Source organism: Eriocheir sinensis, chromosome 13, assembly GCF_024679095.1.
Source record: "Eriocheir sinensis breed Jianghai 21 chromosome 13, ASM2467909v1, whole genome shotgun sequence".
Classification (NCBI taxonomy): Eukaryota; Metazoa; Arthropoda; class Malacostraca; order Decapoda; family Varunidae; genus Eriocheir; species Eriocheir sinensis.
Window position 1 is genome coordinate 12088912 of NC_066521.1, and position 15960 is coordinate 12104871.

At 41.9% G+C, this 15960-nt stretch overlaps 1 protein-coding gene across 1 annotated transcript in view; it reads right to left on the minus strand.

Annotated features, from left to right (window-relative positions):
* LOC126997984 (follistatin-like) overlaps nt 1-13795 on the minus strand; it is a 238090-nt gene extending 224295 nt beyond the window's left edge. Inside the window, exon 1 of the mRNA XM_050859254.1 lies at nt 13608-13795. The gene's annotated coding sequence lies outside the window, so the exon portion shown is untranslated. The remainder of the gene's footprint in view (nt 1-13607) is intronic.
* Nucleotides 13796-15960: the final 2165 nt, after the last annotated feature.

The window sequence follows — 15960 nt, forward strand, 5'->3', positions numbered from 1 at the left end:
AAGACACAAAGACACAGACGCAGGTAGGCAAGTTCAGATACACATACCACAGAAAGACAAACAAACACAAAGACATAAAAAAGAAAAATCTCACTGAAAGATCAATTATAAACGAAAGACAAAATGATAAAGACAAACAGATGACAGACAAGCAGATATAAAGACAGACACAGTCAGACGTACCTACCGACTGACAAACATACAGACACAAAACCCAGACAGGGAACCAGACTGGAAAATGTAAAGCCGACCAATTGATTGACTGACACACACACACACACACACACACACACACACACACACACACACACACACACACACATGGAAACAAAGAGTGGCTCATCCCATCCTTTAAAGAGACCCTAAAACTCTCTCTCTCTCTCTCTCTCTCTCTCTCTCTCTCTCTCTCTCTCTCTCTCTCTCTCTCTCTCTCTCTCTCTAACAAAAAAAAGAGAAAATCAGAAAAATAGAATAAGAAATAACACGAGAGAGAGAGAGAGAGAGAGAGAGAGAGAGAGAGAGAGAGAGAGAGAGAGAGAGAGAGAGAGAGAGAGAGAGAGAGAGAGAGAGAGAGAGAGAGAGAGAGAGAGAGAGAGAGAGATATTCACCACTGCCAGCTTGATTTTCCATAGGTAAAGGTCTTCCTCCTTTTTCTCTTTTTTCCTCCTCCTCCTCCTCCTCCTCCTCCTAATGTCTTCTGTGTTATTCGTGTCTTCATCATCGTCGTCATATTCGTTGTCCTCCTCCTCCTCCACCTCCTCCTCCCTCCTCCTCCTCCTCATCATCATCATCTCCGTCTTCTTCTTCTTCTCCTGCTTCTTCTTCCTTCTCTTCACCTCCTTCTTCCTCCTCCTCCTCCTCCTCCTACCCCTAGTTTGCAGGCGCCCAGCCGTCTCCTGTGAAGACGGATCACACTTCAACGGATCAAGAATCAACACCAAACTGGTGGGTGACAGCATTGTTAGAGAACAACTGACTGAGTTCTGTGGACGAAGTATCAAGAACAGAAGACGCTACTGTATTAACAACGTTCAAACAATGTCCACAGAGGAAATTATAGCTGACTACCGACGAGTAATCCGCCGCTTCAAGGCATCATTGTGAGAATCAACGAAGGCGTCGAACATCAACAACAGATTGAAGCACCTCTGCCAGAACGAGGAAGTTTCGTTCGCAAGTCAGTCTGACGGTCTTCACCTCAATGCGATTGGCTCAGCACGGCTTGGTAGGTTGCTGAACGAGAGGCACCAAAGTATCGTAAACAACCAACCAGTAGGGACCGCTCATTACACACCAAGGCCCCAACAGTGAACACAAGCAGACAGTCAAGAAGGACATTTCCCAAACGGGATGAGTTATGTTGACGTAGAAAGTCCGGACGTGATTGCCATCACAATGACCGAATTCTCAATTCCAAACAGACTTCACAAGAAAGGAGGAGGTGTCATCTGTTACGTCAAGAACAAATAGAAATAACCAAAGAGGACTCAGAGAAATATGACACTGTATATGTTGGAACGATTGGAACCGTTTACAGACCTCCAAAGCAACAAGCAGCGGACGACGAAGCGCTATACGAGGAAATTCACACCATAACACAAAACAAACAGTCAGTCATTATCTTAACTGTTCCAACATTGACTGGACCACGATGATTGGAGATCATTGCTCGAAATGTTAGAGGACAATTTTCTTACTCAGATTGTTACCCAACCGACGAGGGAAAATAACTTATTAGACCTAGTACTCGTGAGTGATTCAGATCTCACACGTGAATGTCAAGTCGGCGAAAACTGGATGGTTGCGACCATCACCTAATTCGCCTAAAAATCAGAACAGACCATGAACTCACCGAAAACACGTCCAAGATTCCAGACTACAAAAAGCCAATTTTAACTTCGAACTCCTGGAGGTAGAGAGAACGACTGTTGCGATTAATTTGAAGAAGAGAAAATACAACTTGCTAAAGGAAAACAGCACTGACGAGGCACGCGAACAGTACCATCAAAGCCTCAGAGCTTGCAGAACACTCATTCGCCAGAGTAAACGTGACTATGAAAAGCAAATTGCACGCGAAGCCAAGTCCAACCTGAAAAGTTCTTCAGAACCAAAAGAAGACAAAAGCAATATCGGTAAAGATGAAAGTGACGTACTAACACAGGACAGTAGACAAATGGTCGAAATCCTAAACAGGAACTTCGCGTCTGTGTTCACGGTCGAGAATACCCAGTCCGTACCCCAGGCTGCTCAAGGAACCCGCCATCTACAATCTGTCACTACAACAAAACAAAGTCCCGAAAGACTGGAAACAAGCGAACGTAACACCGATCTACAAAAGGAGACAAAAAACTACAGACCAATCAGCTTGACCTCAGTGGCGGGAAAATCCTCGAGAAGATCATCAGAGACAAACTCGTTAGGTTCCTTGAAGACAACAACATCATTTCCGATGCTCAGCACGGTTTCAGGAACAAGCCCAGTGATGTTATATATCCATGAAAGACTCCTCAAGAAACTTAAGTCGGCGGGATTAGGCGACGATCTGACAGCGGATCAAAGACTGGCTCACTGAAAGAAAACAAGATATATCAACGACCTAGAACTAGGATTAAAATCCAATCTTTCAAAATTTGCCGACGACACAAAGGTAAATTATCCAGAGACCTGGACCAGATCACTGGTGGTCAGAAAATGGCAGATGTCCTTCAACACTACCAAATGTAAAGTAATGCATATCGGATCCAGAAACAGCAACCACATATACCACATGGGTGGCGAACCACTACATGTTGTGCAAGAGGAAAGAGACCACCATCAGCAGTGACTTGAAACAAACAAAACACTGCAAGTCCGCCTGTAAGAAAGCCAATACAATGCTTGGGTTCATATCGAGGAACTTCGAATACAAGACGCCGGGAGTTATGTTATCCTTGTATAATTCCCCACCTGGAATACGCCAAAGAGACGACTGCAGACCATCAACTCCTTCAAGAAACGCATTGATCGCCACTTTGTTGCAACAGGAGTGAACTGAACGTTCCCAAGAGTAGGTAACACGCGTTTAATGTAATGAGCCAACAGGCTTTCTGCTGCCTGCTAGTCCATGTTTCCTCTCGGTATGCGGGCAAAGTGTTTTCACCTCAGTGAACTAGACGCCCCTGCCTTGCATAGTCTCAGGTCACCCTTGGAGAAGGTGTAATACTTGATCTGTCTCCCGTGCCAGGGTCACGGTGAAGTCTCTGGGCAGCAGCAGTGGTGGATTGGACTGCAGGCAGAGGATCTCTTTATGAGACAATGGCTGGAGTTCCAGGGTCCTAGTTAGCTGGACCGTGCCCTAATTATTTAGGCCTGCGGTGTAGAGGAGTGTGGCGACCTCTACACTAAAAAGCCTCCCTGGGAACCAGTTGTCGGTGTGAGCTCCCCGTCCCTCCCCTCTATCGACGGTACTCCCATCCCTATTCTGCATAGCAGCTGGTTCTTGTTCTTTTCTCCTGAAAGAGATGTCTTCCGTGGGCCTTTTGAGGTTGTACCTCCTGGCTTCTAGGTGGAGTTTCTGAGGGTTTTTCTTATACTCAAGGAATATTTCAGCTTTTTGGTCTCTCTGGAAGGGCGTCTGATACTCTCTAGAGTTGGTGAAGAACACTTGGTGACAGGTGCCACTGGCAGGCCTCGAAAGGGTCGCAGAGTTGTGTTAAGACGATTCGGAACGTGAGAGCGAATTGCTGGTTCCTCTCCTCCCTTGCCAGCTTTGCTCTGGGTGACTACGCCGGCCCCGTTCTAGAGGACAAAACTACGAGGCCAATAGCTGAAAAGCGTCGGGTTGTGAAAGTCTCTCGTGACCGAGGCTCAGGACAAGCGACTAGTCTTTGAGGCGTTTTCAAGACCCTGTGGGAGCGAACTCCCTGTGTCGGAGGCATCTAACACAGCAGTATCTAATTTCCATGCACATTCTTTATCCAATTCAATATATGGTCACACTTTAAGTTATTTCGAAAGCGCTTTTTGATATTTGCCCAAATTGTGAACCTGCTAAAATTTCTAACAATGCCTTTGAGACTCAGTAAGTGTGACGTCTGTTCCGGACGTTTTGCGGCTCAGTACTTCAGCTGAGTAGAGCTTGTCGCCTCTTTATTCAAAGGTTAAGACTTATGGAGGCTGTGACCGAATGGAGAAACAAACACCATGATCTTGAAAAGAAGTTTGAAGCCCTTCAAGAAGTTGTTGTTAACAATGTGACAGTGACTCCACCATCGATGGTGGAGAGGCCCTCCACCGAGACTGTGCCCCCTCTAAACGACCCTCCTGCTTCACGGGAGGACGCGTTACCTGCCTCACCGTTTAACTCCCAGCCTGCCTCACAGGCTAACTCCCAACCTGCCTCACAGACAAACTCCCAGCCTGCCTCACAGGCTAACTCCCAACCTGCCTCACAGGCTAACTCCCAGCCTACCTCACAGACCAACTCCCAGCCTGCCTCACAGGCTAACTCCCAACCTGCCTCACAGGCTAACTCCCAGCCTGCCTCACAGGCTAACTCCCAGCCTGCCTCACAGGCTAACTCCCAACCTGCCTCACAGGCTAACTCACAACCTGCCTCACAGGCTAACTCCCAGCCTGCCTCACAGGCTAACTCCCAACCTGCCTCACAAGCTAACTTTCAACCTGCCTCACAGGCTAACTCCCAGCCTGCCTCACAGACCAACTCCCAGCCTGCCCCACATAACGCTTCCAAGCTGTAAGGAATGGAGCCAAACCGAAGCAAGCAATGAAACATTTACTGACCCCCACTACCTTCAATAGGTTCCATGTGCTGACAGACACCATGGAGGATGAGTTTGAGACTCGCCTAGTCGGGGACTCCATGGTGCGTGGCCAGCTGGTTGAGTTCTGTGGTCATTCATCAAACGGCCGCAGAATACGTTACTGGTATCCAGGTGCCAGACTGGACGACATCACCGCAGCGTGCGATGATGTCACGAGTAATGCCAACCGAATCACCCTCTTTGTCATTCATGCGGGCACAAATGACGTAATGGCAAGCCGTTCTGAGGAACTGCTTGAAAAATACCGCCGCATGATCAAGCAGTATAAACGAAAAATGGATGCCAGTAACATCATATCAGGAATCCTCCCGAGGGTCGGTGCCGACCCTAGCTTTTACAGTAAGGTCTTCAGCACGAACAACAGACTTCAGTCCCTTTGCTCACAAGAGAATGTCCAGTTCGCTAACTTGTTGAGCTATTTCTACAACGGTTCGGATTTGTTCCTTGCCGATGGCATCCACTTGAACCCTGTTGGAGCACCCCGTTTCGAGAGGCTGCTCTGTGACCAAGTGGCTCTTCGAAAGCCAAAAAAAGCCAAGGTGAGAACACCAGCAGCTCCACCGTGAGGGAGCACTCAACCTGCGCAACCCCCGACTCGAAGCATATTAAAGATTGCTATATAAACGCTCGTAGCCAACGTAACAAATTTGAAGACTTAGAAGCACTCGCAGCTACAAATCATTATCACATTATCGGAGTCACAGAATCGTGGATAGACATTTCAAATAGAGATATCATTGCGGAATGTAGATTACCGGGTTATACGATTTTTAGTCACGAAAGAGAAAACAGACAGGGTGGAGGCGTTATCTTTTATATCCACAACTCTCTCCATCCAGTATCCGTGAAAACAGATAGTATAACCAATGTGGACACAGTCTTCATTGAAATAAAAAATAAGTCTCTTAAAATAGGGCAGACTTTTGATATCAACCACGCGTTAAGTGAATTAATATTAGAAACAAATAGCAGTTGCGAGGCAGTAATTGTGGGGGACTTTAACTTGCCAGTGAAAAGATGGGGCGAACCGTTGAACTCTCATACAGGGCTCGACCTGTACACAAATTTATTAGAAAGTGATTTACATCAACACGTTCAAGAACCGACTCGGGAAAATAATATACTTGACCTTATCTTTTCAACGACAGCTGATCTAGTTAACGAAGTAAATGTTGGTTCAGTTTTTAGTTCTAGCAATCACCAAATAATCACAATCAGCATCAAGATGAATGCAAGTAAAGTAATTGCTAGTAAAGAAAAGGTGCCTGATTATCAGAGAGCGAATTTCGTAAAACTCCGATCAATTTTAAATAATTCTGACTGGACTGTAATTTCGACGGAAACATATATTGATAAATCGTGGGAGGCCTTCACCACAATATTGGACAATACCATAAGCATATGCGTACACTATCGTAACAGACGTTCAACTGTTAAGAAGAAACCCAAATGGTGGAATAACGAAATTAAAAATAGCCTCTCTCTTAAAAAAAAACGCGTATACAGTAGATATCTATCAACCCAGAATGAGACTGACAAACTAGAGTTGGACAGAATTTGCCGCGAAACCAAGAAATTGATAAAACGAAGCAAGAAAAATATTGAAGAATATATATATATAAAGCGGAAACAAGTAAATCTAATCCAAAAGAATTTTATAGCTATGTAAATAATAAAAAGTCACTCACAAGTCCCATCCAGGAAACTATCGACCAATTAGCCTGACATCGATTGTTTGTAAGTTAATGGGGACTATCATTCGCGACAATATGGTGAAATTCTTCGAAGAAAATAATATAATAAAGAATTCGCAACATGATTTCCTCAGTAAACGTTCGTGTTTAAATAACTTACTTGCTTTTTTTCATAATATTTTTGAGGTGTTCGATGAAAGCAGATCAGTAGATATCATATATCTGGATTTTCAAAAGGCATTTGATAAGGTCCCCTACAAACGATTGCTCAGTAAACTATTGGCGCACGGTATCTCAGGTAACAGTCACAATTGGCTTGTGGATTGGCTCTCTGAGCGGAAACAGAGAGTAGTTCTAAACGGTGTTACATCTAACTGGCTCGATGTCAGAAGCGGCGTACCTCATGGATCAGTGCTTCGCCCCAAGCTCTTCTTAATTTATGTTAATGGTATCGAGGATGGGCTCACTTGCAAAATATCAAAATTTGCTGATGACACAAAAATCGCTAGTAAGGTAACTACGACACTCGACGAAGAAGCTTTACAATCAGATTTAGATCGACTTGCACGTTGGGCCAATCAATGGCAAATGAAATTTAACGTTGACAAATGTAAAGTATTACACATCGGAAACAATAACAATCGCGTTCAGTACGTAATGAATGGCCAACAACTTTCTGCAGGAAGAAAAGGATCTTGAAATCATTATATCAAGCAATTTAAAGCCCAGTCAGCATTGTTCAGACTTCAGAGGTAGTTAAAACCGCAAACAAATTGGTTGGCTTCATCGGACGAGTCTTTAATAATAAATCGGAAAAAGTAATATTAAAACTGTATTATTCGCTGGTTCGACCCCATCTAGAGTACTGTGTACAGTTTTGGTCTCCCTATTACAGAAAAGACGTAAAAAAGTTAGAACGGGTTCAACGGAGAATAACAAAAATGATTTCTAGATGGAGAAATGTATCTTATGAACAAAGGCTTAAAGCAGTAAATTTATTCAGCCTGTCAAAACGAAGAATGCGAGGCGATATAATAGAAGTGTTTAAAATGTTTAAAGGATACAGCGATATTAATGCGGAAGATTACTTTACAATTAATAGATCAAATAGAACAAGAAGAAATAACAATTTCAAGACAAGTGGTAAAAGAGCCTCGTCGCACGAAGCCAAACACTTCTTCAATCGAGTCGTTAATGTTTGGAATTCTCTACCCTGTGATGTCGTTGATAGTACATCAGTTACGGCCTTCAAAAATAGATTAGACAAGTATTTTGAATCCAACCAACAACTAAGATATTACTCATTGTCGTAATAAGGTTAAATTCTTCCGAGTACTGGTGTCCTTGTCCGTTTTTATCGCCCGGTTAGTGGAAGCAGTAATGGTAGTTCTTTCCTCTTTCCTACATAATTTACATGCAATTTTTCCATGCTACATGGTTCTTTTTCCTTTCCTGTCAGCTTTGGCTGGAGTGATAGGGGGGTGGGGAGGAGCCTTCGCCTTTTCTGTCCTTCATCTTCCACGTTTGATTAGATTGTTAGTGTAGCTTGTCACAAACAGCCTCGTAAGGACCATCAGGTCTGCTGTTGTTTGTGCTTCCTTTGTGTTGCTTTGTGTTCCTTTGTTCCTCCTCCTCTACTCCTCCTTTTCTTACTCTTTCTCCTCTCCTTATTTTGTCTTCGTCCTATCATATTCTTCTCTCTCTCTCTCTCTCTCTCTCTCTCTCATCTTTTTTTTATTTTTTGCCCTCTTATTCCTAATCCTGATTTTTACATTTTCGTCTTCATTATCCTCCTCCTCCTCCCCCTCCCCCTCCTCCTCCTCCTCCTCCTTTCTTCTTCGGCTTCCCTCTCTGCCTCCACTTTGGGTTCATTCTTCTTTTATCTGCTTTTTTTCAATTTCTTTGCCGTCAAAAATTCTCTCTCTCTCTCTCTCTCTCTCTCTCTCTCTCTCTCTCGCTGTATGTGTATACAAAAAATAATATCGAGTAAATAAATATAAAGAAAATGTGTGTAAAAAATGAAAAAGAAAAAACAGGACACATGATGAAGACAAGAATAAGGATATTAAGGAAAAAAATAGAGAAAAAGGAAGGAAGGAAAGAAGGAAAGAAGACAGAAAAAGAAATCCTGAAATTATGAATGAAGGATGAAAGGAGTGGTTTTGGTGGTGATGATGATGATGATGATGATGATGATGATGATGATGATGAAGGTTGTGGTGGTGGTGGTGTTAACCTCCTTGATGGTGGTGGTGATGGTAAGAAGAAAAAAAGGAGCAGAGAAAGAGAATTACATAGAATTACATAGAAAATCACACCACACAGACCCCAAGGTCCAGACTAGGTGGTCTGTCCTTAAAAATAAGTGATTCTACATTGATCAGATGGCTCCAAAACTTTGCATTTCACTCTAGTTAACATTAAGTTGAAGGAAGTGACGGTCGAGCTTGTTCTTAAAGGATTCAATCGTGTTACATTGGACCACTGAAGGTGGGAGCTTATTCCATTCTCGCACTACAACGTTGGTGAAGAAAAATTTGGTGCAGTCTGAATTTACTTGTCAACATTTAAGTTTTGGGCCATTGTTCCTCGTTCGCAGTGTCATCGATCATAAACAATTTTGATTTGTCCACATTCGTGAATCCATTAAGTATTTTAAAACATTCAATCAGTTTTCCTCGGAGGCGACGTTTCTCAAGAGAGAACATGTTAAGAGCGGAAAGCCTCTCTTCGTAGGATTTGTTGCGCAAGGAAGGGATCATTTTTGTTGCCCGACGCTGAACACCTAGTTTTTTGAGAGAGAGAGAGAGAGAGAGAGAGAGAGAGAGAGAGAGAGAGAGAGAGAGAGAGAGAGAGAGAGAGAGAGAGAGAGAGAGAGAGAGAGAGAGAGAGAGAGAGAGAGAGAGAGTGATAGAGAGAGAGAGAGAGAGAGAGAGAGAGAGAGAGAGAGAGAGAGAGAGAGAGAGAGAGAGAGAGAGAGAGAGAGAGAGAGAGAGAGAGAGAGAGAGAGAGAGAGAGAGAGAGAGAGAGAGAGAGAGAGAGAGAGAGAGAGAGAGAGAGAGAGAGAGAGAGAGAGAGAGAGAGAGAGAGAGAGAGAGAGAGAGAGAGAGAGAGAGAGAGAGAGAGAGAGAGAGAGAGAGAGAGAGAATTTACATAGATTTACATAGAAAAGCAGAACACACAGACCCCATGGTCCAGACTAGGTGGTCTGTCCTTGAACCTAAGTGACTCTACATTAATCAGATGGCTCCAAAACGTTGCATTTCAACTCTAGTTAGAGAGAGAGAGACGTGGAAAAAAATACCAACTGATAACAAAAGTGTGGAAAGTACATAACGAGAGAACGAAAGGAAGAGAAGGAGAAAGAATAGAAGTAGGAGGAGGAGGAGGAGGAGGAGGAGAAGTCAAGCGGACTTGTGGCTTTTCCAGGAAGATGGAATGGGGAAGAAAGAGGAGGAGGAGGAGGAGGAGGAGGAGGAGGAGGAGGAGCCTGGAAGGAGGAAGGGAAGGTAGGAGGAGAGGAAGGAGAAGGCGAAGGAGGAGGGGAAGGAGAGACAAAGGAGGGACAGAAAGTCGTAGGAACGAGTTAGGTGACGAAAGAGCAGGAAGGACTAGAGGAGTTGAGCGGAAGAAGGGAGGAAGAAAAAGAGAGGGAGGAAGAGAAGGAGGAGGAGATCAGGCGGGAGTGGAAGAGGAGGTAGGAAGAATGGACTCATGAAGATGGGGAGGAGGAGGGGGCTAGTGTTGATGAGGAGGCAGGTAGGAGAAAGGAGGAGGGGGGGGGGGGTATAGGAGGCAAGAATCACCCCAATCAATTAATCAATCAACAGATCAATTAGTTGACTATTCCATTAATTAATCAGACAGCCCAATCTATTCTTAAAGTCTTCCTGGATGCCAGTGAAGGAATGATGATAAAAAAGAAGTTAAATTCATCCCTCAATGTATTCAGTGACTTCAGTCAGTCAGTCAGTCAGTCAGTCAACTTTTACTCAGTCACTAACATATTCATCAAGTCATTCAATCCGTAAATCAAGTAGGTAAGTTCTCCTTCCAGACATCGATCCCCTACTCTTCGACAATACACAGTTGTTCATTCTTCTAAACCAGTGGTTCTTAAACTAGGAAGTGTGCTCCCCAAGAGGGGCGTTAGTAATTTCCAGGGGGGGGGAGCTTGGAGGAAAAGTTGGAATTTCTGTTGCAGGAGTATTTGATATTTTCTTAAAAAGAGCGTGGGCTAGCATTAAGAAGTTTATGAAAAATTAGAGATTATCGCCTTTATTGTAACTTGAGTTTTCTATAGTCAAGTTTGGCTTACCACTGTTAATAAATCTAGGAAGGTACTTAATCTATATATCCAAGGGGGCCGTGGACAGTGGAGGGAAGGACCCATTCCGAGAGGGGCGTGGTAATAAAAAGTTTAAAGATCACTGTTCTAAACTAAACCTTCTTGGCTTATCCTTAACTCAAAATCTTCAATGGAATCTTCATACCTCATCTCTGACTATGGTCATTTGGGAGGAAAAATTCAAATTCTTTTTATTTTTTTGTCCTCCTACCTCTGAAATTAATTGTAAATGAATATCGCAAAGATTTATTGACCATCTTGGTGTCTAGATATTTGCAACAAAATTTTTTTTTTCTCTTCTGACTAAACTAAAACTACTAGGTGTATTTTTTAGGTATTTTGTCTTTCCCAGAAAAGAAGGGAAGAAAAAACATAGGTTGGATATGAAAAATATAAAGATTTAAATGTTACTGAAATGTAGTGTAATGTAAAATTAAAATTCTATAGTACAACTGGAAATTATATAATCTTTCTTCACATGGTTATATTTGTTTTATATATTCACTGCTGACACACAGATTACTGACATGTTTGAATCCCACTATTCTGAAAACTGGCTGTAAAGAACTTCAAGAAACAATTATCAATTATTTTTTCCTTATATCCTGAGACGATGTATGATTGTATCATATCAAAGTGAATTAGGAATTAAAATGATTTTCAACTAACTAAAATGATTTTTTCATCAGCGATTCAGATACACACTCCCGTCATTACATTTCCATTCACTTTAATTCATTTTATGATCAAAACTGAAAAAAAAGGGTTTCCATTGCCTTAACTTTTGGCAAAACATTGGGGCCTCTGCAATGCTCTCACACTTGCATGTAGCTCCAGCAGCAACATGAGGAGAAAACACATAGGTGGTAAAGGTCACTAACATGTTCCAAGCATGTAGACTATAATGATTTTGAGAAAACCTTAGGAATATAATTATCTTCATCCATTCATTCTCACGGGAAAAATATGTTGTTCTTGGCCGCCCCAAAAACATAGTTTTCACCCCCCCCCCCCCCTACTCGATCATAGCTTCAATTTGTATGGATGAGGCTCGGCTCGGCAAATAAAGGGGATGTCGTGTACTTATTTACCGAGAAAAAAGCTAAGATCGGTAAAAATGATAAGCAGTCGCCGCACAATTGTTTAAGATCCATATATCATATATCCATATACCTTGTGTCCTTCAATGCCTCAATGCCTCAAAAACCCAGTTTCTCCACCTATCAACTCGACACAATCTTCCAAACACCTATCCCCTATTCTTCGACAACACCCAGCTGTCACCTTCTTCAACACTAAATATCCTCGGTCAATCCCTAGCTCAAAATCTCAACTGGAAACTTCACATCTCCTCTCTCACTAAATCAGTTTCCTCGAGGTTAGGCGTTCTGTATCGTCTCCGCCAGTTCTTCTCCCCGGCACAGATGCTTTCCATATATAGGGGCCTTGTCCGCCCTCGTAAGGAGTATGCATATCTCACGTGTGGGGGGGCTCCACTCACACAGCTCTTCTGGACAGAGTGAAGTCTAAGGCTCTTCGTCTCATCAGCTCTCGTCCTCTTACTGACAGCCTTCTACCTCTTAATCCGCCGCCATGTTGCTTCTCTTTCTATCTTCTATCGATATTTTCATGCTGACTGCTCTTCTGAACTTGCTAACTGCATGCCTCCCGCGGCCCCGCTGCACAAGACTTTCTACTCATGCTCATCCCTATAATGTCCAAACCCCTTATGCAAGAGTTAACCAGCATCTCCATTCTTTCATCCCCTTCACTGGTAAACTCTGGAACAGTCTTCCTTCGTCTATATTTCCTCCTGCCTATGACTTGACCTCTTTCAAGAAGAGTGTATCAAGACACCTCTCCACCTGAAATTGACCTCTCTTTTGGCTACTCTTTATATATATATATATATATATATATATATATATATATATATATATATATATATATATATATATATATATATATATATATATATATATATATATATATATATATATATATATATATATATATATATATAATAGTTATGACATGACCGAGCCCACAAGCACTGCTCGGTAAATACCCACACAGGATTTGTGAACTAAATGCCTCTTTTATTGAAACTGAAATAGTGTGTGTGTGTGTGTGTGTGTGTGTGTGTGTGTTATTTCCACTTCCTACGCATTGTGTCAAGAGCTTGAAGAAATGGGCCCGATCAGATATTCTAAATTTGCAATGTAACACTATTATCTTTATGTATCTTCTATTAGTTGTGTTAACTACCTAGCGTCACAACATACTGATTTTACTGAGAGCGGTTGTGTTATTATCTCTATGTATCTTTGTTACACTTATCATTATTTACCTTCCATCTTGTGTGACCCCCCCACCCCCAGCTCCCAATGTCATGTGTTAGACTACGCTCATAAACCTTATACATTATATCAATATTCTGACGTTCCTTTAGTTTTCCGGAAGCCATTAGTTACTTTTTATACAGTAAAGGAAGCAGCTCAAGGGCAAAAAAAAAGTATTAGAGAAAAACCCTTGCTAAACACTGCCCCTATATAAAAAAAAAAGGAAAAAAAACACTGGAAAACGAGAAAATACAACACGTTTCAGCTTCAGCCACATGCTAGATGGCTATCATTATTTCAACATTAGCCGTCTTAACCATCTAGCGTCCCTACAACTTGCTGGTTTTAAAGTGAACGGTTCTATAGAGTGAAAACTCAAAACTTATGTATTTGTACTTACGGATGACGGAAGTGCCACCAGGGCGACGCCATAAACTCCTTCCACTCGGTAAACAATGGTACAGGACTGTCTTGGCTCTTGATTTATAATGCAACGTGGCTTCCTCATCCTCGTCCTCATTTTGCAGCCTTGAGGGGAACCGAGAAGCCGAGAAAAGGGCAAAAAATAAGGTAGAGTAAAAGGCCCCACGTGCTCCCCGCCGCCACCTTGGATGTAAACACAGAAAGGTCGGTGTTGTCAGATGCTTCCACCACCCACACCAACTATTTCCAAAGGCCAAAAAGGGGATTAATCGAGTTCTAAGGCGTGCATTTTTAGGTTCATGGTACAGAAGAAGGGTCAAACTACCACCAGCGTCATGAAACTGTCCCTAGACATCCCCAACATTCATACGAAAAGCCTTGTCAAATGATGCTTCCACCACCCACACCAACTATTTCCAAAGGCCAAAAAGGGGATTAATCGAGTTCTAAGGAGTGCATTTTTAGGTTCATGGTACAGAAGAAGGGTCAAACTACCACCAGGGTCATGAAACTGCCCCTGGATATGCCCAACACTTATATGAAAAGCCTTGTCAAATGCTTCCAGACGCTTCCACCACACACACCAACTATTTCCAAAGGCCAAAAAGGGCATTAATCGAGTTCTAAGGAGTGCATTTTTAGGTTCATGGTACAGAAGAAGAGTCAAACTATCACCAGAGTCATGAAGTTCCCCCTATGGATATGCCCAACATTCATACGGAAAGCCTTGTCAAATGCTTCCAGATGCTTCCACCACCCACACCAACTATTTCCAAAAGGCCAAAAAAGGGATTAATTGAGTTCTAAAGAGTGCATTTTTAGGTTCATGGTACAGAAGAAGGGTCACACTATCACCAGGGTCATGAAACTGCCCCTAGATATGCCCAACACTCATAAGAAAAGTTTTGTCAAATGTTTCCAGATGCTTCCACCACACACACCAACTATTTCCAAAGTCCAAAAAGGGGATCAATTGAATTCTAATGAATGTGAATGTTCTTTTAGGTTTATGATACGGAAGAAGGGTCAAACTACTATCAGGGTCATAAAACTGCCCTTGGATATGCCCAACACTCATAGGAAAAGCCTTGTCAAAAATGTGTGTTTAAGCGCCGAAATGTTTCAGAATATGGGCCTTTGTATTTTCCGGTTTCTGCACCATAACTATTGCAAAAAACAATAGTTAATGGTTTTCACAATGACTTTAATTTGAAATCGCCATTTGTGTAGGTACGCCAATTTTGGGTCTGAAAATAATGATAAATGCAATGTTTTGAGTATGAGAATCTGCGCTGGTTTTGAAATGCAGCGGGAAACTTTATTGATTTTCTTCTTCATACATTTCTTTATGTTGCGCGTGCTACTTAAAAAAATAATAATAATTAACGTACTCCCCATTTTTCAGAATCAAAAAAAGGAATGTAAAGAAAGACACACACGTTACAGCCTCGTCTTGAGCTTTGAATTGCCGTGGGAAAACTCTTCTTATTTTCTTCTTTATTTGTTTGTTCATGCCATGTGTGCCATTCTAAAACAACAACAACAATAACGTACTCTGCTATTCAGGATCAAGAAGTAGAGTGTCGAATTCCCTGAATCAGGTTAAATAGGCTTTGTCCACTTTCCATAATTATTTCGATTAACTTCTACCCGGTAGGACACAATTATTATTATTTTCTCTCGATTTTGTCCTAGTTTCGTAATAGTAACAGTGGAAAATAAATAATGCAGATAATAATGTAAAGGCATGAGGATTTTTTATTTTATTTTTTTATCCACTGTAATAAATTACCTCTGAAGTCAACTGATAGGCTATGTAAATTTACCTGCAACATAGCCTAGTCTGCATAAAATAGTGTAGGTTCGGTAAATATATAAAAGACTATTAAAGGATCATGATTTTAGTCCAATTTTCAACACTGACGATATTTTTATTATATATTTATACTAGAGGAGGAGGTAAAGGATAATAATATATATGAGGTCATTCCCGTTGCCTGGAGGGTTGCAGGTGGTCATGACGAGCAGGTTGAGGCATGTAATGAGTTCCATGTTTTCATGTGTGAGGAGAATATCAACTCACTAAAAAATTAATCTTTGCCTCGTCACACTTTTCTGAACAAAAATAAACGTAACGAGCCATTAACACACCTTATATAAAGGACTGGGAGAGGCGGAATGATGCCTTTGGTAACTTAGGTATAAATCACTACAGTTATGTTAAATTGCCTTAATTACCACACTGGACACACACTAAAGGAGAATGACCCTTTATGTAGAGAAAATACGTGTAAGCTAAACTTTTAAAGACAAATTAAGAAGAAAAAAAT